This window comes from Grus americana, chromosome 3 (genome assembly GCF_028858705.1).
Source record: "Grus americana isolate bGruAme1 chromosome 3, bGruAme1.mat, whole genome shotgun sequence".
Classification (NCBI taxonomy): domain Eukaryota; kingdom Metazoa; phylum Chordata; class Aves; order Gruiformes; family Gruidae; genus Grus; species Grus americana.
The window spans coordinates 86,425,940-86,447,894 of record NC_072854.1 but is presented as its reverse complement, the minus strand read 5'-3'; the positions used below and the strand labels follow the sequence as shown (position 1 = coordinate 86,447,894).

Genomic DNA, 21,955 nt, shown 5'->3' with positions numbered 1-21,955 from the left:
CAGCTCCACCCACATTCACTGTAATTCCCATATGTTACAACTGCACATCGATGCCTGCCATCATTTTTACAACTGGGTGACAGAACCTTCTGCACATTTTGCTAATACGAGTGAGCGAGGTTGCACGGTCGCCACGTTCACTTTGGCAACACCACCTACCAGGCAAACGTGAACTGCGTCCTGAGCATCTGAGTGACCACTGTGTCCTTGCCCTCCATTCCAAATAAGATCACTTTTTCACCAAAGTGGCAAGATCTGTCCAGTTGGGATGCTGGGCAGCTGCTCCTTGGCCTGGGAGTGCTGAAGGGCAGGAACTAACTCCACGCTCTGTCACGTTACTCCAAGGCACAAGGTGAAGACATGTAGCTCTTGAACCGTGTTACATTTGGACTACTTAAAGGACGACTTGGCACTAAGGAGTAAGCTCCCATTTAGTAATAAGAATACCCTTCAAATAGTTTTCCATTAACCACTCTAAACCAAAATTCCTATTTCTATATAGAGGCAGGAAAGAGGCAGCTTCGTGATACAAGTGGTTCCACAGAAGGAGAACAAAACCAAGGCATCACAAGCTGTAATAAATACTTCCAGGTAAAAGTTGTTCTGATTCTCAGTACTTGAAGCTCGTATGCAACTTTTATGTTAGAAAGGCTCCAAGCTACCTTGCTACTTTGTGCAGCTACAACCTGCAGAAGACTACATGTCTCACTCCATACAGCAATAAAATTTGGATCTGAGACTAGGCTATACCCCAGCCTGTCCAGAAATGAAACGGAAAGGGATAGATAGGTTTTGTTACATTTTGACAGCTATGGGTAGACAACTGCTGCAAGACCCTGCAGAAACCAGGTGAAACAAGAAACATAAAGCAGAGCTTGGGCACCGAGGTGAATTCCACCCAGCAGAATAAACTTCCATTGCGTCCAACACCACAAAGCTGGACTAGCACCCATTGTGTTACATTTAGACTGTTCCCTTGCCTGTGCCCTACAGACAAAACCAAAAGCTGCCTTCTGTTCTATAAAGACACATTGCTAAACCAGGGGCACCCAGAAGGCGCTCTCTGCAAGCTCCCCGCCCTGGGAGACTCACAGGGCCATTAATCTGCAGTGAAAGGCAAAGCTGATACAACCTGTCAGCCCTCCTCTGAGTTTTAAAGTTGATTTGAAAGAAATTAATATGCAAGGATCTGTGGGCAGTGTCCATTCACCCTGCAGCAGGGATCAGTCCTTGACACGGCAGAGGCATTAAAAGGTTATTTACTCTATCAGTACAGTCAGGTTACTGATGTAAAACGTTTTCACTCTACTCCACGGAGCTGAATTTGCTGAAATGGCATGATTGGATTGCAGCAACCTGCAGCAGCTAAATCACCAAATCCAATAACCATGCTGCATTTACTGGCACACATCTTAATTAGGTTTTAATACAAGTAATCTGATAACTACTTCTGGCCAGCCAGAGCAGAGCTGTCAGAGCTGAAAGGGCTGTTATTGAGCGGCTCATCCGGCGCGCTGCTGCGGCCGCCTCCCTGCTGACCCCGCCGAAGCCCCCCATCTGCCAGTTGCCACGGTAACGGAGGGCAGCCCATCGCGCCGAGCCGCGCCAGCGGCCGCCGGGCTGGGTGCCGCAGCCGCCGGGCGCCCCGCAGCGAGGCCCAGGGCACCGGCCACCCATGGGGGCCACCGGCACCAGGGTCGTGGCTCCACAGGAGAGGGGGTGCCGGGGCACAGCTCCTGCTGCCCCCCAAAACTACCAAAACCCAAAGTCACGAGAACACTGTACTGTGCAGCAAACTGCCTTTAAAAACATTTCCCTTGGCAGGAGACGACAGGAGTGCCAAGCTACTAGTTCCGCAGGTCGCTCTCGCATCGCTCGCTTGCCTGTAGGTGGACACAGCGATCAGAGCCAGAAGCATCTGGTTACAAGGGGGAAACTGGGGCAATGTCGCAGACCCCTGCCATGCTGCGGAGATGCGGCTGAAGGGGACCCTGCCCCAACATGAAGGCAGCACCAGATTTGGTAATCAGCCATTTGTGAATCTCAAATGTTTTTAACACGCTATGAATTTAAAAAGTAAATGCAGGTTTAAAAACAAGCTTGTTGCAAAAAGAGGGAGCAAGCCAATTAGAAAAGAACGCAAAACCCAGCAAACTTTCCATCAGCAAATTTCTACGCCCCATTATCACTTTTTTCAGGACATCCTCCAAATTCGCTATCATGTACTGAAGTGATAGGAAGTGTTTAAGTTGTGGTACGTAACAGATAGTTGTACTACAACACATTAGATGATGTTGAATTTGTATATTCAAATAGTCAAGAGTTAGGAAATGCCAGAGTGAAGGAAGGCTATCTGTGCAGCTCCTTCCCAGCCTGGGGTCCCACCTCTGCTGCTGCTCCCCTGGCTGGCCTTGCTCATCTCTTCCCAAGGCAACTACCCACCACCACCCTGCTGAGCAATTTCAGCCTAAACCACAATTTTTGGCAAGCCTAATGAAATCACAAAGAACTTCAGCAGTGTCTTATAACAAGAAGCATCGCACAACCTTGAATACCGACTCTGGCAATCACAGCCAGTTGCTGACACAGATAGGGGCACTGCCTAAAGTAACCTCCTGCTATATATAAATCAATGATCAGGCTTGTTTTGCCTATGTGAGGATCTTGAAAAGCCAGACTTGCTGCCAAGCAAAGAGTGAAGGTGTACAGCTGGTGTTCACGGTGAGCTTCTTTCTGCAGCAACAACTGCCCCAGCTGCTATCACTCCTCACCCCTCTTGCAGAGATGGCAGTACAGGTCCCCTCTGCTGCCCACCTCAACTCTGCTACTTCTCTGTCCCCCCTTTTCATAGCAGAAGTGATCTTGCCTTTTTCATTAAGGCAGCGAAATTTATATTCACCACCTCTTTGTATCTTGAATCAGCTCCGTGGACAACTTGGACATTTAAACCAGTAGTAAAATTAGATCTCCTATGAGCAACCTCCATCTTCATTATGGTTTGCAGCATTGACAAATTCACATAGTAAATTTTGAGGTAACTAAATAAGAGTCTATAAATTTAGAAATGGAGACAAATAGCAAATTATCCCCCAAAGTTTCACTAGTGTCCTACATTGCTATTTACTTAAGATCTCAAGCCATAAATCCAGGACCTTGAGACAACCTTGAGTGATGAGCATCTCAGAGAAGTCCCCATATGCTCCCAAAATTTAAAGAGGAACATCTATACCGCCCAGCCTTTAACTGAACTCCATTCTCCCTTCTAGCTTCAAAAGCAAAACACTATGATGTACCTTCCTCATGTTAATGAAAGAAACAGAGCATAAGAGAAAAAAACTCACATGAATGAAAAAAAAAAAAAGGCAGCCATAACAGTGAGTAGGAACAACGGTCAGTGAATGAGCCTCCTCTCCTCTGTCACATTGACTTCTAATAGGACACAGACAGTTTAGGGCACATCAAAACATGATTCTGTGGCATCTTCCACCCTCTGAAATCCCTATCAAAATTCTATTGCCACATAAAAAGGCCAAGCCTGTCATTTGTTCAGGCAGAGAAGGAATGCAATCTGTACCCCTTCTAGCTTAGTAAGGTAAGCACTTGCCCACACTACAGGCAGAACAAACTCATCCACCTTATGTTAACAGATGGTAACTAGAGGTTAATATCCCTTGCGCAGTTTGGAATCAGCCACCTAAGAAGAGTATGACCACACTTCACTAGGAAACCCTTGACCCAGGTGGTTCTCTATCACTTAATCTTTTTTTTTCCCCCCCTCCAAAAAATGTGCATTGGGTAATCTCTAAATTCCCTTTTACTAAAGGCACTCTTAATTTTTCCACATACTTTAAAAGAAGCGCCTATGGTACATCATCTCCAATAAGATAACAATATTTGCGTGCCCTAACAACAACTACAAATAGGGTTTAATTAGAAGTTTACACAGGAACACTAGCTTCCCCTTTGTTTCGGATGTCATCACTGACTATTAGAATGTATCTTCATTTCCACAGCTGGCCCAACAGGTTAAACAAATAGATCACATAGGAAACCTGAGCCTGGAGCTATTCCTGGGCTTATAACAGCTCATGTCTAACTTGTTGAGGAGAGGAGAGAACATTAGCAGCCTGCTCTTTAGTAGGGGGGTGGAGCAGCTGGGCTTAGCAGACACCACGGCCACTTTTAGCCCTGCTGGGTTTTGACAGGAAGGAAACAATAAAAGAGAATGGATGGCAGGCCGGAAAAGATATAGGTGAAAACTTCTCTAATGTCTATTGGTGTTTGAATCCCTAGGCTGAAGAGAGGTGTTTCCTCCTTTAAAGGAATTCAATGAATATAATCTATGTTAAGAATACGAACTTTGCATCAGGTTTGCTCTAGAGAAAAATAGTTCTGGTTACTATTTTCTGCCTATTGCTGAAAAATGTTTAATAAAACAATTCTCCAAATCATTCAGGCTGACTATTAATTTAGAGTGCTGTAAAATGCCCTAGAAGGAAAAAGGAGGCAGGGCTTTCAACAGATATACAATCCATATAATCCTGTAACATTATAGTCAGACTCTAATATTATTAATTTTTTAAAATATGTTCACCTCTCTCTGATTTTGTGACATGCCAGATAGAATAGATTTTGCCCAATTTCTCAATCAAGAAATAGAACCTTAGTAATGCTAAGAGATACATATCCTATCAAGGTTTCAAAAGTGGCCTACTCATGTTTATAAAGATGATTCTGCAAAGTACATATGTGCATTACTGAAATATTTTCCTGCACTTGTTTTACTAGTTACAACAATTTTTGTTGTTGGTTTACTTTTTATAAATGTGTGCTCCATTCTCCCCACTGCTTACTTTGATTCCTACTATTTCTTTTGCTACCAGACAAATGTGAATTTTTACAGACTGGTAGTTGGTATCCACACAAAACAACCACTATATTTGAATTAGGGACACTGAGATTTTTTTTAATGTGATCTGCCCAATCTGAACTCTTTCCTTCAGAAACACTTTGCCCTTAAAAAGAAATTCCCAGCATGAACCTCATCAGAAGCGACATGTAACAGACAGTACATGTGGTGTTTGGGCAGGCAGCAGAGAATTGAAAAAGAAGGTTTCACTTTTTCTATCCCATGGCATGTGCAGAATGTACATGTGGCCCAAGCTGACATCAGGCATTTGAAGCAAAAAAACTGCTAAAAGCATCAGCTTCTGTTAATTTACTTTGTCAGACATTGTCTTAATTAAAAAAATACTACCGCTAGAAAGGGTAGTGCAGCTGAGCTACAACTGCTCAATTGTTTCTGACGGTCGCAATGGCAGACTAACAGAACAGCTTTGGGTTCTGTCCTGCTCTCCTCACTCAGCCCAGACTCTAGCTGCTACCAGCAAGAACTGCAGGCTCCGTATTACAGAGAGCATAAAGCTTCTTATGTTTCTAGCTATTAGTACCTGTATTGGAAAGGCAAAAATGTTTCTCACTAGTGACCTCGCAAAAGGGAGCTCAAGACTGCCGGGTACAGTCCTTCTCATTTGGTCATCTGCAAGGGAGTCTTCCCAGTTTAATAACTATATATCATAGTCCTCCAAAAATGTTCTTCAGCATAAAACCCAAGACTGTTATACCATATACTTTGACGACTATGAAAATAAGCTATAAAAATATCAAACACAAAGTGTTAGATATCTGTGTATGCATCCCTCCTTAGTTCCTTTGTTTAAACCCCATCACCCTTATTTTCCACACCAGAGGTGCAAATATGCCCCTCTTTCAAACAAGTGATTTTGCCTGTTAGCTCTGGCAGGCGATACACATTTGCTTATTTTCAGGGTTCACACAGGGTTATTGTGGTTTTCATAAATTACAGTGAAAGTAATGGTAGACGTAAGAGTCATATGGAGTGTAGTTTTATGCTCGTGACATACAAGAGGAGGAATATGACTTGAAATTGGTGGCAGAAATAATTTTTCTGTACAACATATTCAGCTAGATGTTTTCCACACAAGGCCCCATTAGTGCCTCCACAGAGACCAGATTGCTTCCATTTGTGAACTTATCTGAAGCCTGGCCTACTTCCCTTCCAATACAGCTCTATTTTCCAAACTTACTCTGCCTAGGAAACAGAAATGAGAATAGGGGCATGTATTGAGTGAGGATCTAGAGAAATGGCTGGGAAGCAGGTCAAGGTGGGCAGAGGAGCCTAGGATGTGTGTGAGAGGCAGTGAAGATCCATGCTCGGATATGCACCGATATACCCAAGGGACCTGAGGCGGCTTCAGCTCTGTTTCTCTGTTAGTGCTGGCTCGCCAAGCAAGTGTGCTCCCACCTCACAAGGAGCTGCTGCTGTCACGCAACACAGCGCTTTGGACCAGGGCTGTATCCCCCTGGGACCAGCCCCAACCTCCCCCAAGGTCCCTTAGGTTCTGTGTGGAGACTGAAGGGAGTCACAGCACCAAGGAAATGCCAGCTGGGGGGAATGTAACATAGAAGACCAAATGTAGGAGAGATGGTGAAGGTTACAAAGAAAGATTTTTGCATTGGGAAGGGCTGAGAGGAAAGGCGTTTCATCCTGAGAAACCAGAGGTCTTCCAGAAAATGAGAAAAGCTGGAGGATCTGAGAAGTATTGTCAGCCCACCTTCATGGAGCTCAGCTCTTGAGAATAGGGAGTCCACTAGGTGTTTTGTTTTGGACTATACTAAAACCACTGTGAATTTGTATGTGAAGCTATTGAAACCTGCAATTGCTTAGAAGCACTGAAGGAAAACAGGGAAGTGTTTCACAGAAAATACATCTTAGAAATGTATTGGTACATTATAGACAGTATCACACTCTCTCTAAGCGAGTGGCTATTTCATGATGTATATATATTAGTCCAATTGTGCTCTGAATTTACGGCATCGAGTCTAAAGGCTGAACTCAATCATTGCTATGAAATAGAGGGATTTTATTGCTGCTGTAGAGGCAAATATCATTACTGTTATCTTCAAAATAATCATTAACCCCTCCACAATAAGGAATACGACTGCAACCAGGCAGTTTGGAGATGAGTATCAACACATCCAGATCACAGCCAGTGGGAAGGGTCAATTATGCCTTTCTGGTAACAGCAGCTCTAGTGTCTCTGCAATAGCAGCGCAGGGCTGTCAGGAGTACCACACAAAATGAGCACGAAGGTGGCTCCAGCCGGGCTCTCCCATGTCACGGCTTGGCACATCCGTCAGCCGTCATTGGACCCTGCACAGGCATCCCACCATCGTAAGACTACTGGAACCTTCCACCAGGAGAATTCATTCTGTGCACAACTGTGCACAGACTCTTGTTTCCACCATATTTTAATTATTGTCAAAAATTCTAGCAAAAATATCAGTCTTTTCTTTGCTACAAGTTGAATTAAATGTTATTAATTTTCTTGACACACCTTCAGTGTAACTATAAGAAGACAGGAGTGCTTTTCCCCTTAGATTACATCAAAAGATCTTGCTTAGTTTTGTGAGGTAAATTATGCTTTTCTCACATTACTTCCCCATGTTCTAGTCTTTTAGTGGTAAGCACTGGTAACAGTTTTATGAAACAAACGTTCAAATAAGAAAGCTCAGAAGTCTTGATATGCTTTTGAGAGTTCCACATTCTCACTCACATAAGCAGTTGGACAATTAAAATGAAGGGCCTGCAATCACTAGTAGTAAATTAAGAAAACAAAGCTGTGTCTCTTTGTTGAAAAATACAACCATGTTTTTTGTTCTTCTAAGTAGGGATATGGAAGACAAACACGTATGCAAAATGTGAAGCAAGCGATCCACCTACTATCAATCAATTACTTATTTCTGCAGACTTGGTAACCTCTGATACTGCTGCTGCAGCACAAATACACCATTACTCAAAATTCATTATTGGGAAACCTACACAGAGAAATGCCCATTTCCAAACAAAATGCACACTTTTGCTAATGCGCACCACGATGTTGGTGAACTCCCATGCTAACATGGCACAGAAAATGGCCTGGGTTTCTGAAAGACTCTGAAAGCTCAGCAGATGCCCCGAGAGAGCCCAAGGTCCCCACTGGTCCAACTCCGTTCCTCCTCAACAGCCACTGCAAGAGCCTTCCAGAGAGATGCTGGTGGTCTTGGCACTGCTCCTGGTGCACAACTGTCCACCTCACACCTGGCTCAGCCTCGGTTGAGGCGAGGTAATGAACAGGCCGACCAAACGAACCCAAGTCTCCCTCCCGGGGGAGGCTACTTTTGATCAGTGTTGAGCAACATATGCAGGCTTGAGCAGGGGGGCATGCAGGCAGCTCAGGAAAAAGCATGCGCTGCTGTAACTAAACTGCAGATTAAGCTGAGGACTGCTGTTTCCCAAGCTCCAGATAAGGAGCCTTCTGGAAAGTAAGAAAAAAAAAAAATCAAAGAGAGAAAAGAGCAGTAATTGTACTTTTACTTTTAAATTATTGTGAATTTAGGCAATATTAGAGCAGCATTTGTCTGAGTTTAAGATAGTATATTTTTCAGCAAAGATCCTCAGTAGGGAAGATGCTTCTGTAGTTAATGGTTTGTTTCTAATGTCTCTGAAACCATAATGTTACCTGCTCAGCAAGTATTTACCTACAAATGAATATTTGGGCATCCCTCATGTTATCTCCTTACATAAAATTGTGATATGGAATCATAACGTACTTAAAGTCTCTTCAAATAAAATAATCCTAATTTTATTGAAGTCCTCCACTGCAACATCAGATTTTTAATTTCCTTTGAAACAGATAGAATCGGGGAGATAAAACTGCATTTATAGGAGTACTAAGAGGCCTGATTTCATTGAGACATAGAGAGGAATTTAGAGTTCTATTGTGCGATAGTAGAGAAAGGACTGAAACCTATTTCTGTTACAGAGCTGGACACAAAAGCTTTCATCCTGATCCAGAATAACTCCCATGAGCTGTAATGTGAACTACTGAGACTCCTGTAACGCGCACAAAACCCCACCAAGAGCCCAATCCTGTGTTGCTGAAAACAAAAGAAATTTTGCCTTTAATAGGAGCAGGCCCCTTGTTTGCATAAAGAGCAACTTGTCAAACAGAATACGAATGCCAAGCCGGTACGTTATAGCCACGAGCACAATAGCCCCAATCTTGTTTTTAACTAAGCGCATCCCAGAGAGAGCAGTTTTCCCCCAAAATCTGGGCATCGGTTACAAATTCAATGAATTGGTGTCTCAAAGTGTTCACGAAGGATGCAGGAAATTTGCAGAAGGGCATGAGCTTCTCATTTGAAAGAGAGGGAAACTGTGTGTTTTCATTATAAAAAATGAGTGTGAAAAAATCCTAACCACACAATAGCTCTCTTTCAAGTATAAAGTTCAGAATTAAATCTCCCAAGTTTCCCGTACGTTAAAAGAAGAACACAGAATAACGATATAAAAATCCTTCACAAAAAACCAACAAGCAAGGATGAAGCAGTACCCGCCTGGGGGCCAATTGCCTCTCCAGCAGCGGTAAGGCTGTTACTAGGCTTGCAGTACCATTTGTTCCATTACACAATCTCCTGAAGCCTTTTACAGAGAGCTAAAACAACTGCCTGTACCAACACGACACATGGCTTTCCATCCCGACTCTTTGCTAATCCAGACGCTCCAACCATCTTTCTTTAAGATGCCATATGGTTGGCAGAAGCCTGTAGATCTAGCAGCACATCTGCTTGTATGTTACTTCTCCCCTCCAACTCCCCCCTCCACACCACAAAAGAGAGAGCAAATAATTATTTAACATGTAACCAGTTAAACTGCATTTAAAGAGGACGGGGATTATTTAGCTCTAGATATTTTAAAAATATAGATTGTCGCAGAAGATCATTTGTGTCTCAGTGATTTGAGAAATACAGAGAAACAAAACAAAGAAATGAAAGGCACATGGGCAAAATGATCGCTGCATTTGAATTATTTAAATGACTGCCATTTCAGACCTTATGCCCGATGATTTATTTCCCACATTAGTGTGCCACTGAAGAAGAGACTGAATTTTCTCTCTGCTTTTGTCAGAGGTGAATCAGACAAGCAGCCTAGGAAACTACAATACACCGAACCCTGCTTTGTTAAGCAAGCAGAGTGAGTCTGTATGCTAATGACTCTGCAGGAATACACTGACACACTGATTTTTTTGGTGTGACGAGCAAAGATTATTGACACTGTTGAAATCCTGGTTGCACTGGCATGCAGGCATCCAGGTTGTCTCTTTAGAATCCAGACGCTAGGAAGAGAGGCTGCAAAAATAATTTTGTTTGTGATGAGTTATCATTTGACCATTTATGACATAATTGACTGTAACAGAAAAGAAAATATACACTTTGGAGCCTTAAATTAAAAAAAAATAAAAAGACCTAGAACATAGAAATTATAAATAAATGCTCCTATAAAACTCTCATTGACCACTCTGTGATGAATAACCAGCTCAGTTAATGAAGGACAGGCAGAGATGGAAACGTGTAAGGACAGACGGCACAATTTTGCAATTCTGTCTGCTGAGGATTTGCAACACCTTTTGTTCAGAAACACTATTTCCTCGTTCAACTTTTCATGCATCAGTAAAATAGACATCAAAGAGATAAAAGATAACAGCTCTACCTCAAATGCTGCTCACATGTATTGTTGGTGTGATTATCTGTGCAGAGAGAAGCAGTATGTGGCATAAGGACCATGAAGCACATGTGTGTGTTCTAGCATTTTTCAAGAATAGAAACTAGACATGTAATTGCTCCAAATAGTCTCCCCACATCAACTCTCCATTGCAATGAGCACAGAACGTACCTTTGCCTTCAGAAAGCCAGCTTTCTTTACAATATGGGAATGCTTGTGTTCGACTAGATAATGTACAACTTGTTTTTTCCCCTCAGCTATTTAGGAGTTAGAATTCCTAAACAAACGATGGGGAGACTGAGTCCTATCCTCACAGAAAGAGCTGACCAGTGTTGAGGCTTTGGTTCAAACCAGCACTTTTGAGGACACAATACTCGGTTTCTAAGGTGTTTATTTACGGCTAGTATGTCCCAATGTTCCATCCCCCCCATCCCCCCCCCCCCAGTCTTAAGGCTATTTTGAATTTCATCAAAATTGCTTTGGATAGTTTTATATAAAACCAAAATTAAAAAGCAACTTTCTCCTCCCATAATTATCCTCCTATAATTCCACTTTATTTTCCCCTTAAGAAAAAGATGACAGAAGTTCAAAACACACTTGAATTTCAAAATGTAAAATGTGGCAATGTATTCAATGATGTAGCAATTTAGCTCAGTTTAAATTTGATAGGGCTTGATTTACCAGCTATAATAAAGAACTGTATAGAGGGTGTTTACAGTAACAAGAAATGTTTATAAATAACTACAGATTAAGACTTCATTTAGTTCTATGCATACTCTTCAAAAACTTACAAATTATGAAATTATGTTTAAAAAAAAAAGTTCAACAAAAATCCTCCTCAACCTCTTGGATGAATCTTTTTCAGACCTTGTGTGTTTTGCACACATTTCTGATCATTAATCAATTCTCATTTCAGGTGTTAATGCCTAGGCTTGGCTCCCCTGCCTCAATCTTCTTAGAGGACTCTGGGAGATGGGACAGAAAATTTTTTCCAAGCATCTGATTGTACATGTTAACTTCCTTTGTTTTCCTAGATGGAGGGGTCTTTGCATTTTCCTAAAAGATTCTCAATAAACTCAATAGCATTTAATGGGTCTAAAAATGCCTGTTTTATCCATTGGGTTGCTTTGGATAGCAAAGCAATAACCAACGCAGCAGAATGCTTTCTGAACTGCAAAAGTTAAAACCGGTCGTCTATGACCACATTTCGTATGTCTCTGACATCAGCTGTGAGCGAAGTTCCAAAAGAGCATGTCACACAGGCTCTCTCGCCCCATCCCAGGCTGTCACCAGCAAGTTCCAGTACTGCCCTCCCTTCAGTAAAAGCCTGTACAAACATCAGAAACAGAATTTCACAAACAGAGTGGCTGGCCAACAGAGGTCCTTTGCATATGTGAAACATGCGTTGGATTAAGCGTGTCAGAATTTAAATTTATTGTTTAGGCAAAAAGTATGGTCCTGGATTGAGGTGTGAGAGAGAAAAGGAACTTTGTATATGTGCTATATCTTTTTGTCCCAGAACAGGTGAAGGAGAAGAAACCACGGGTTAAGTCTTGGCCAAGACCTGTGGCAAACTGACTACTGTAGAAATAATGTAAATGCTGTGTGCTTTCTTATTGTTTGCAGGCTAAGAAACAAAATAATACTTTATTCTCTTGACAAGCAATGGAAAATTATGAAGGTGCACTGTACATCTAGAGCTTCTCCTTTGACTGCAGAGTGTAAATGCTCTGCTTCTTACACGTGCTTCTTAATGATTTCTGATCAGAAGTGCCAATGGGTTCACTGGATTGCAGTGTGGACCACTTAAGAAAAAGATTGGGTCTGATGAAGAATAATCCACTATCATATCCTGGTCATAGCTACAAATTCAAAACAAGTGGGTTTTATGTTTGGTAGGTTGGTCAGTTTTGTTGTTTTTCTATTTTTGGGGGGTAGTGGGTGGTGTGTGTATTTGAAGTTTTTAAAGAAAAGACAGTTCTTATTATATAGAATAATGAAGATTATAAAAATAGGTTTAAAGCTTGTGATGCTCATATTCTACATATACCTGAAATTACTGATATCAATAAATAATAATTGTAAATCATCTACCCAGTTTTATTGGGCGCTTCGTTTGTAACTTGTAGAAGTAACAGAATTTCTACAGTAATTTGTAGAAATCACAGAATGTTTTTCCCCTTTTGAAACAAAGAGAAGTAGGGAATTGAAAGCAAAACCCCTTCAATTTGAAAAAGACTACATGGGAAGTGGGGATATTAGCAAGGGAATGAATTTCTTTCTTCATAACCACATGAATGCCCTTAGACATCCATCATCAAAACAGAAAGCATAGAACCGCTACATTGAAAAATGACTTCACTTCATACTGGCATTTTTAATTTTGCAACTCCTGTTTTGGTATCATTTCTTAGTTCTGGATGGTGACTTCATGTACTTAACTTTAAGGATACAATACCAAAATACACCTTACAGAGAAATTAAGTGATCAATAAAGTATCTGAAAGATTTCAATTAACATTTTTATAAGTTTCCCAGTATCCAAACTATTCTAATATAATCAGCTTTTATTATAAATACCTCTTAGGTATTACCTGATCATATTTTAATTATCAGGGTGATTCTTCTGAATTAATTGCCTAGGAGCTTACTTTGCTTATGTACATTAAACAATCCCAAGTAGTGAGCTTTTTTTTTTTTTAAGCCCAACAAGTCTGGCTTTTGCTTGTATATTCTAAAGCTAGTCATTAAATTCAAATGAATGTTTACAAATTAAATATGAGAAAACACAGAAATTGCAAAAATGTCCAAGATGTAGAAATTTGGAACACACAGGTCACAGAAGCATTCAGCCTCCATGCTGCAGTTTGTAACATATAAAGTGCATATGAACAATACACTCCCTAATGAATTATTACTTATTCAATAATGACATATATTTTACATATACCTATTTTACCATATACAAGTATTGTGACCCATTACTGCAAGTTGCACTTGCATTTATTTCTACAGCTTTGTAGCATTTTGACTTCTGAAATTTTACTTGCAATCTGATGTCTCCTCCATCCCAGCACTGTTAAAATTAATAGGCCAAGATAGTCTTCTAAAATTAAACTCTGATCTGAAAGGTACACTTGAACATTTGGGGATCTCTCTTCAGATGCTGACAGGGAGACATGTGAGCGGATGTAGAGAGAATCTGGATATATGGTTCACATATGGGCCTAACAAGAGCAATCTCTTCATATAAAGACACTGTTTCTCATGCTAAGTCTACCTTGTTTTCTAATGTCAGCTGAAAGGAATGTTGGAATCTGGGACAGTTTTCCGCATCAGAGTCTGTTACTTAACTGCCTGATGTCAGAATTACTGTGGCTTTTCATAGGACCTCTGTAGTTTGGGTTTTTTGCTTTGTTGTTTTTGGGGGGTGGGTTGTTTGTTTAAGACTACAATGCTATATACCCTCTTAGGAAATCCTGTTCTTCTTGCTTATTCTTCCACCCAAAGCACCTTGAAATTATTAAGGTACCCCAACTGATAAAGGATATTATTTTTTTCAGTGTTGCATTAGAACTGTGAGATTACCACTGATTCCACTGTTACAAAAGAAATTTGGTATTTGGGATTGACAAGCACTGACTGGTTTTGAGCACAAGACCTTCATCTGAGTCTAGATCCAAATATGCAGGTCTCGAGCACAATGCTAGCTGTCATTTAGGGCTTCCTTTTGTACAGCACAGAATCTATTATGTCAGCACAAGACAAAAAGCAATGAGTAGGAGTAAGTGGAAAACAAACCTTGGTTGCTAAGGTAGCCTGTCACATAGTAAAGGTTTGTGTGAAGGCACATACCATATGACCCAAAGGCTCATTTTGCTCGGAAAGCTACAGTTTAGTTAAAAAAAGAAGGGCAGTAGAAAGGAAATCCAGCTGTAGACATGCAGAAGGTAGGACTTGTACTATCGCTCATTGTAGGAAAATCTATTACTTACACTGATTAGTGTATGGCCATATCTGAAGCACAAAAATGTTGCTCAGAGGGGTCTGGAAGAAAAGCGCCAACATTCATTAATGCCTATGGCTCATAACACGCAACCATTTCACAGCTTTATCTTAGAACGTGTTAAAAAAGATAAGTACAGCATTATTTCCGCACAGCACACAGATGACCTTAAACCAGCAATACCAAGATCTGTACCACAGTATGGGTATTGAAACACAACACTTGGAGAAGAACTGCCATAATTCAAAACAAAATGCTCAGAAGTCTCTGATAGCTGCCAGAACTCAAAACATTCAGAGAACGAGGAAATGACCAGAACTCATGTTTTATGGATTTAATAAGCTGAGGAAAACCACAGTAGCACCTCTGAGCTGTGCAATCCTAAGCAACGGCATCAACTGAGGAAAAAAAAAAAGGAACAAAACATGCGAACATGCGAGGTACTGGACAAACTTACCTTAACTTAGGGAAAATGCTCAGGCAGGGCGGTTGAAGGCAAAAATTGCCTCTTAGAACTCCTAAATTATTTTGCAGCTAAGTCATTACAGTGTCAAAGGGGCTTAATGGTTTGCAGCTACCTATGAGTCACAGGGTTCACAGACAGGTCTTCATTCAGCTCTCCATGCCCAAAAGAAATGAAAAATTCTTTTTAATTCAGGGTCCTAATTAGGATGATAATTGGAAGAAATCCCAAACCATCACACTTGACAATAACAACCTATGTGTTTACACTCAGACTCTTTTGTAGCATATTGTGGGGAGAAAACTAAGACTTAAAGTACACTAAAACAAAGTACACTAGCTTACCTAGTTGGGGTCTGAACTTGGTTCCAAGTTTTGAAGGAGTCCAGGGCTTTTGAAGGAACTCAGCCAGCAATTCAGGCAAAGATTTCTTCAAAGGATAAAGAGGTTTCATTTTTTTTTCCTTTTTCTTTGTCCTCCTCTACGTTTTAAATAAAAGCAACATCTCTGATTTGTGGGCACAGAATTTTGAAAGGAAGGGAGAAAACACCATTACAAATAGCAAGCAAAGCTTTGAGTTTATGAATCTACTATTTCATCCATGAAACATCCAGGTTGCCTTCATCATCATTTCTAAAACACCACATTATATAAGGCAACAATGGAATACTAGGCTGGTCTGTTTCCCATATTTTTAGTTGGCTCAGCTGGAAAGTGAATACAGGCTGCTGCCCCAGGATGAGTGAATAATTTAACTCAAATGCAATTTTGCACAAAATTACTTTCACAACTGGAGAAAAAAGAAAGAAAAAAAAAAAGGCACGGCTAGTCAGACTCCTTGTTAAAGATAAGAATTTCTTTTTTTTTTCCTTAACTAAACCAGTATCATCCACAAAGTTTAGTTCAGAGTTACTGCAAATAAGTGAATTATGTATCTTGACATCAAAACACCAAACTCTTCTGTGCTAAGAGTTAACTGCCCCTGCACAAAATGTCAAGTACAATACCTGTGCACTACATCTCCAGCAGTACTGCACTGGCCTGGGTGAAATCTCTGCTCAAGAGTAAAATTTATGCTGAAGTAAATGCAAGACAAAAATCCTCAAATTGTACACTGATATTTAGAAGAGGTCTGCTGCATGTGGAACTTGTTTTGATCTTTAGATCATAAACTCCTGGAGGCACAGATCTTCTTTAATTACATGACTACAAAGCACCATGTGTTTCCATTATGCTATTTAAATAATAGATTTAATTTGAATTTACATTTGTTGATGTAAACATTACTGACTGTAACATTACCCTCCAATCTGATGTAGAAAGTCACTGAAGTATTAGGAAAAAAATTCCTTCCCATAGAGATTACAAAGGACAGACACCCCAAATGTGCTATTTAAAAATATGAATAGAAAGCAGCTTAGTAGGAGAGAATAAATTTTAGTGGAACAGAATTTTTAAGATGGTATTTTCACATAAATAACACTAATATCTCAGGTAACCCTGATTTTCAATTCTGCTCTACAGTTATCTGTTGTTTAAGGGACTGAACAAATTCAGCTGCTTCCAGCAACCAAAGTTCCACTGATTATTGAAAGGAAAGAAGGTAGCATGGGAAGGATCACTCATTTATCTTGCAACACTGCTTTAACAGAACTGGAATTGGGGGCTCTGCTAATTAATTTAACTATCAGGACTCTAATCAGTTCAGCTTTTTACCAGAATTAATTTTACCTCTCCTTTTGCATAAATAGTCCCTGTAATTTAAAACTTTGCTTGGGGTAGCTTCTGTACCTCAGCTGAGGCTTAAAGGGGTCCAGGGACAATTCAGAGGAAAAGATTTTAACACAGCAATGTAAGGTAAGCTTTTCTTTCTATTAAGAGCGCATGCGCAAAACCTGCACTATTGCTAATGAAAGGGATTTTAATTTTGTTTTGTAGATGACCTGCAAGCAGTTGCTATATTAGCAGTTGCTAATAGTTGCTATAATTTCTCTGGTAGGGAGAACCTAGGCAAAAAGAAAAAAAAAATATTTATGTACCATATAGGTGGAATGTATTGTTCAGCTTATGTCATGTTGCTATTAAAAAAAATACTTTCAAATAGTGGAGCTTGAAAATTATATCTAATCAAAACATCTGCAATAACAACAACAAAGTCTAAAATTTGCCAAAATAGGATCAGTTGAAAGTGGGAGCAGACAGCTAAGACAGAGTGAAAAGTAATAATATTTTGGGAAGACTGTATTGACTGTTGGTTTTGATCATATAACTCACAAGGCAATTGAACAAGCAAAGAAGTTGCATGAAAAATTTTGAACAAGTAGAGGATTTTGTTCACTGTGTACATTCAAATTTTTTTTTCCAGGAGATCCAGAAATCTTCAGAACATTTTTATCAGGAAACACTCCCATAACATGTAGAGATGGAATACCTAAAATTACCTTAAACCAAGAAAGGCATGAAAAGATAAAGGGAAAAGAACAGAGAATAGCACTGTAAGAAGTATTTTTCTTTTGTCTTTAAATAAACGTTATTATTTTTCCACATTATTTAATCGATTTTTTTTCTCTGGTAGTACGTGATCCCCTCTGACCCATTCCTTCTTTTCCTTTTGTCCTTACACTAACCTGCAGAAGAAAAGAGTGGAAATATAGTGCCTTCTGTCTGATCTAAAAACACATAGGCAGAAAAAAAAATAATCCTGGACGTAAGTAAAAAGATGATGGCCAGACAAAAACAAATGAGTATTTGAAGTGCTAGATTAGACAAAAGGCAGTCTTCTTATTAGATCCTGATCACCATAAACAGTCCCAACAGTGGGTGCATACTCAACACTGAGGTGAAGGATCACTTGGAATCCATATAATCTCAGATTTTTGATCACATCATCAACAAGTGCACATACTTATGGTAAGGCACTCTGGACTGGAAAAAAAAAAAGTGCAACAAATATGTGAAAAACAGATTGACAGCTTTCTTAATACTTTGCACATAGGAAAGACAACCACTAGAACTTGTTTTGCTCTTGATCTTGTCCATTCCTCCATCCTTAATTCTCACTTGCGCAAACCCTGTAAAAGGGTAAAATCCTCTGTAAAAATTGAGTTTTCTTTAGATATTTGCAGCTCTGGAATCATGTCTGGAAAAAATGCAGTGGATCTGTCAAATTTGTTATGCATGAAGGTACAGACTTCCCACGTGAACTTACAGCAGCTACCTAAATAATTTTAACAGAGGCTAACCATTTCCAATATGTAATGCAACACAAAAGTAAATCTCTCCTTTTGGAGAGGGGGAAAAAAAAAAAAGCTTATTTAGTTTCCTGAAACATTAAGTTGGTACATATGGCAGAGTCCTTGAAGAACTGGTTTCCCTTTAAAAATGTTGGAGCCTTTCTTCCTTTAAACTAAAACCTGAAGGTACTAGTTCTGGTGCAGTAGCTGTGTTACCAGCTCCTGGATCAGTTACAGGAGGACTAAAGATCAACGTTCAGTCTCCCAGATTATAATATCCTTATTTATATTCATATTACTGAACAAAACTAAAAATAATATTTTACAACCTTTGAATATATTTCAATTTAGTGTCTATAAAGAGAGAGAAATTCTAACATTCCTGTAAATGTGAAGGAGTAATGTAGTCTTGGTTCTTGCTACAGAGTATTGATTTTACATATATTTACATGAAAAATCACTGTGTAAACTTTTCGTGTAGCAGTACCTTTCTTAGTAATATTACAAAAGGCTTTGTTTCTTTTGATACAGCTTGAAAACAATCCTGTAAATACTGAAGAAGCTATGACTTAACATCCTTTTTTCCTCTTCTCTACCTCAATACAGAACACTGAAATCAGTATTTCAGTAGCAGTGAACTCCACAAAGCACCTTTTCCCAAAGGAACTTTCTGTTTGTAACATTTAGATTAATTTTACATTGAGATAATTTCATTGTTCACTAACATTAACTTCTTCATCTATTTATTTCTTTTTCAATGACAGCATCTTCTAGGTTAGGATAAACATGGCTTTGTTCACCTTTACCTAACACAATATGAATTTGGAAGCATTAGCCTTCAAGAATTAACTTTCACAGAACACAGAACTATCCCAAATACACATCAGGGTTAACCTAGAAAGAGTTCCTAAGGTTCTCCTACAAAAGACACATAAGTACCAGCCATACAGACACAGTGCCGATTAAATATAGTCTTCTCTGACATTGCCTGCACATAACACACCACCACAGTGAAAGGAAAATATATCCAAGATGTAGCAGTCAAACCCCTTCTCCTACTAGAGATTTCTAACATCGGATTTCTAACACTTCAGCAGAATAGAGGACTTTTAAAAAAAGGGGGTTTTTCTGAAGGACTCTCAAATACTCTATATTGCACAATACTCAATTTATTCAGGTCACAAAGGTGAACTATCAAGCAGACTTTACTAACATTTGGATCATTTGTTCCAGAAGGTCTGGAATTTCAAACGCAAGCCTTGGGTTCCAATTTAGAACAACAAACTCAATGAAGACACTATATTCAACTTTAATATACATTTTTCCATGTGAACTAAAACTGCAAAGAGTAAAGGAGGGCGTAGATGACTGTTGCCCCACAGTGATCATTACAGCGTCCTTCCATTTTCCGAGACAGTGTCACATATAGAAATGTTGGTTTTAATTTTCAAGCTGTATTATCTTACACAATTATATACTCCTTATAAAATGAGCAAAGAACTATACCTTGGTCAGATATCTCAACAGGGCACTATCACAAATAACTGCCTGCTACAATTAACCTTTTTGGCACGAAATCTGGAAATCTTCATGCTATATTTCAATTCAGTGGTTTCTACTTTTCTTATTTACTACCAATTTCTCTGAACCTACCAATGTCAAGAGGTCAACAATTTCACTGTTCAGAATACACCATGAAAGTAAGAATGACCCTATATTATATCTTCATTTTTCCCCTTTGATCATCCCTTTATTTGACTGTATTTCAGTAAATTATCCATGTAGTTTTTATTTTGACAGCTCTCTTTACAGCAGTAAAACAAAATGTGTGCATTGCAAATGGCAAAGATTCAAATTTCAGCTATGTTTATCCAAAATAGCACTGAACTGCTTCTGTACTTATGCTATACTGCCTACAGCCTTACGGAAGGGGAGACAGATGGGATGAATTTAGCAGGGAAACAGCTGTGGCTTGAAGAAGAGACAAGCAAAAGTTTTGCTATCAGGCTTCATTATGTATCAAGGTACCAGTAAAATGTGTATCCGTAAGGCAGCCAAAAAAGTGTTTTTCATTTGACTAGTGATAATTACCTTTTCTCAACAGCTGACAATGTTCTAAGCAGCATTAAATAGGTATAATAATTAAGCAATAAGATAAGACAGGCAGTGCCTTGCTGGGGATTATGGCTTGCCTCGGGTGTGTTGCAAGGCACAAGGCTGAAGGGTGAGTGACTTCAGCCACCCGAGAAATGCAATAATCCCCCAGAAATGCACTGCCTGGAGTGTCTCCTTGCTATTAAAAATGTAAATTTAAAAAGGACAAAGTGTTACACACATTTCCTGTGGATTTTATTGACGTGGGTTAGCATTACATAAAGTCAATGAAGAAATTCCATTTCTGCCCGGCCTATGAAAGCCCTTTTTCCCCAAGGATACATATGCCTCTGCTCAGCTTGTTTGTGCATTTTATTCATAAAACTGATTTGGGAAGAGCAAGTGTTTGCATCATCTAACACATGTGTGATAAGGCACAGCAGATTACAACAGCCTTCGTGATGGTAAAAGTTAAAGTCAAAGTGCTTTTAAGTTATGCACTTCCAAACATTTATGCTGTGCAATTGTCCATGCTTGGTGTCATTTTACAGATGAGCTTTTTTTAGTTCTGAAACTGTGTGTGTATATATATGTATATATATACACACACACTTTTATATAAATATATATAGACCCGGAAGTATTTAGCAACCCTGACTTGAATCAAATCAGCATTCTGAAGACCGTTCAAGATCAAGTCCTAAGTCATGAGATATCATATGTGTAAGAAATATGTGTTTCCATAGGTATAACTAGAAGTGGAATTTGGCTCTCTGAGGTTAAAAAGGACTTTTTTTTTCAAAAAAAATCTCATTTCCCCTTTCTTTCCCTGCATATACAAATTTACTGTTCACAAAGAACAAGTTAAACAAACATAATCTATTACCCTTTTCCATTTCTTTCATATTTTCCATTCTCACTACTTTATTGCAGAACCAAACTGAGGAGCCCTGAGCACACATAACACTGTCTTGAGTACACTAGAAAAGTAGATGCTAAGTAGCCCTTATCATACTGTCCTTCGTTATAGCCACTTCCATAATCTCTATTTCACTGCAATTCCTGCAATTAGCAGTTGAACATTAAAATAACGTCTTAAATGTGCCAGAAACTAGCACGATGCCTGTTAATATTAGGCTACCACCAATTAGCACTATCACAAGGTACAATAAACACAACTACTTTTCAGTATTTAGTTTGCATTTTTTTGGAGTGCATTTAGAAATGGATAATGAATATGACTGGAGCTCCAGAAAAGAATGATAGTTTAAGTTAGACAAGAAATAGGCAAAAGAAGATTCTATTTATGTTTTACAGAACAAAACCAGTGCAAAAATAAGTCTTCAGTCTCATAACACAAAAAACAACAGCACTTCCAATTAGTTTGAAAGATGGAAAACAAAAATCATGAAGAGGGGGGAAAAAATAATCTTTAACTGCAACATTAGTTATGGAACTACTGGCATAAGACACATCAAGGCTAAACACTCAAAGATTTGAAAGCAGGTTAGACTTATATATGGAAAACGTGAGCAT

The 21,955-nt window shown here is 39.4% G+C and overlaps 2 protein-coding genes across 3 annotated transcripts in view; one reads left to right on the top strand and one right to left on the bottom strand.

The window, feature by feature from the left end:
- Positions 1 to 17,548, top strand: part of AKT3 (AKT serine/threonine kinase 3) — a 187,266-nt gene extending 169,718 nt beyond the window's left edge. The window contains exon 15 of the transcript XR_008576244.1: positions 17,458 to 17,548. The gene's annotated coding sequence lies outside the window, so the exon portion shown is untranslated. The remainder of the gene's footprint in view (positions 1 to 17,457) is intronic.
- The window catches only part of SDCCAG8 (SHH signaling and ciliogenesis regulator SDCCAG8), a 111,225-nt gene that overhangs the window by 9,024 nt on the left and 80,246 nt on the right, over positions 1 to 21,955 (bottom strand). The window lies entirely within an intron of this gene.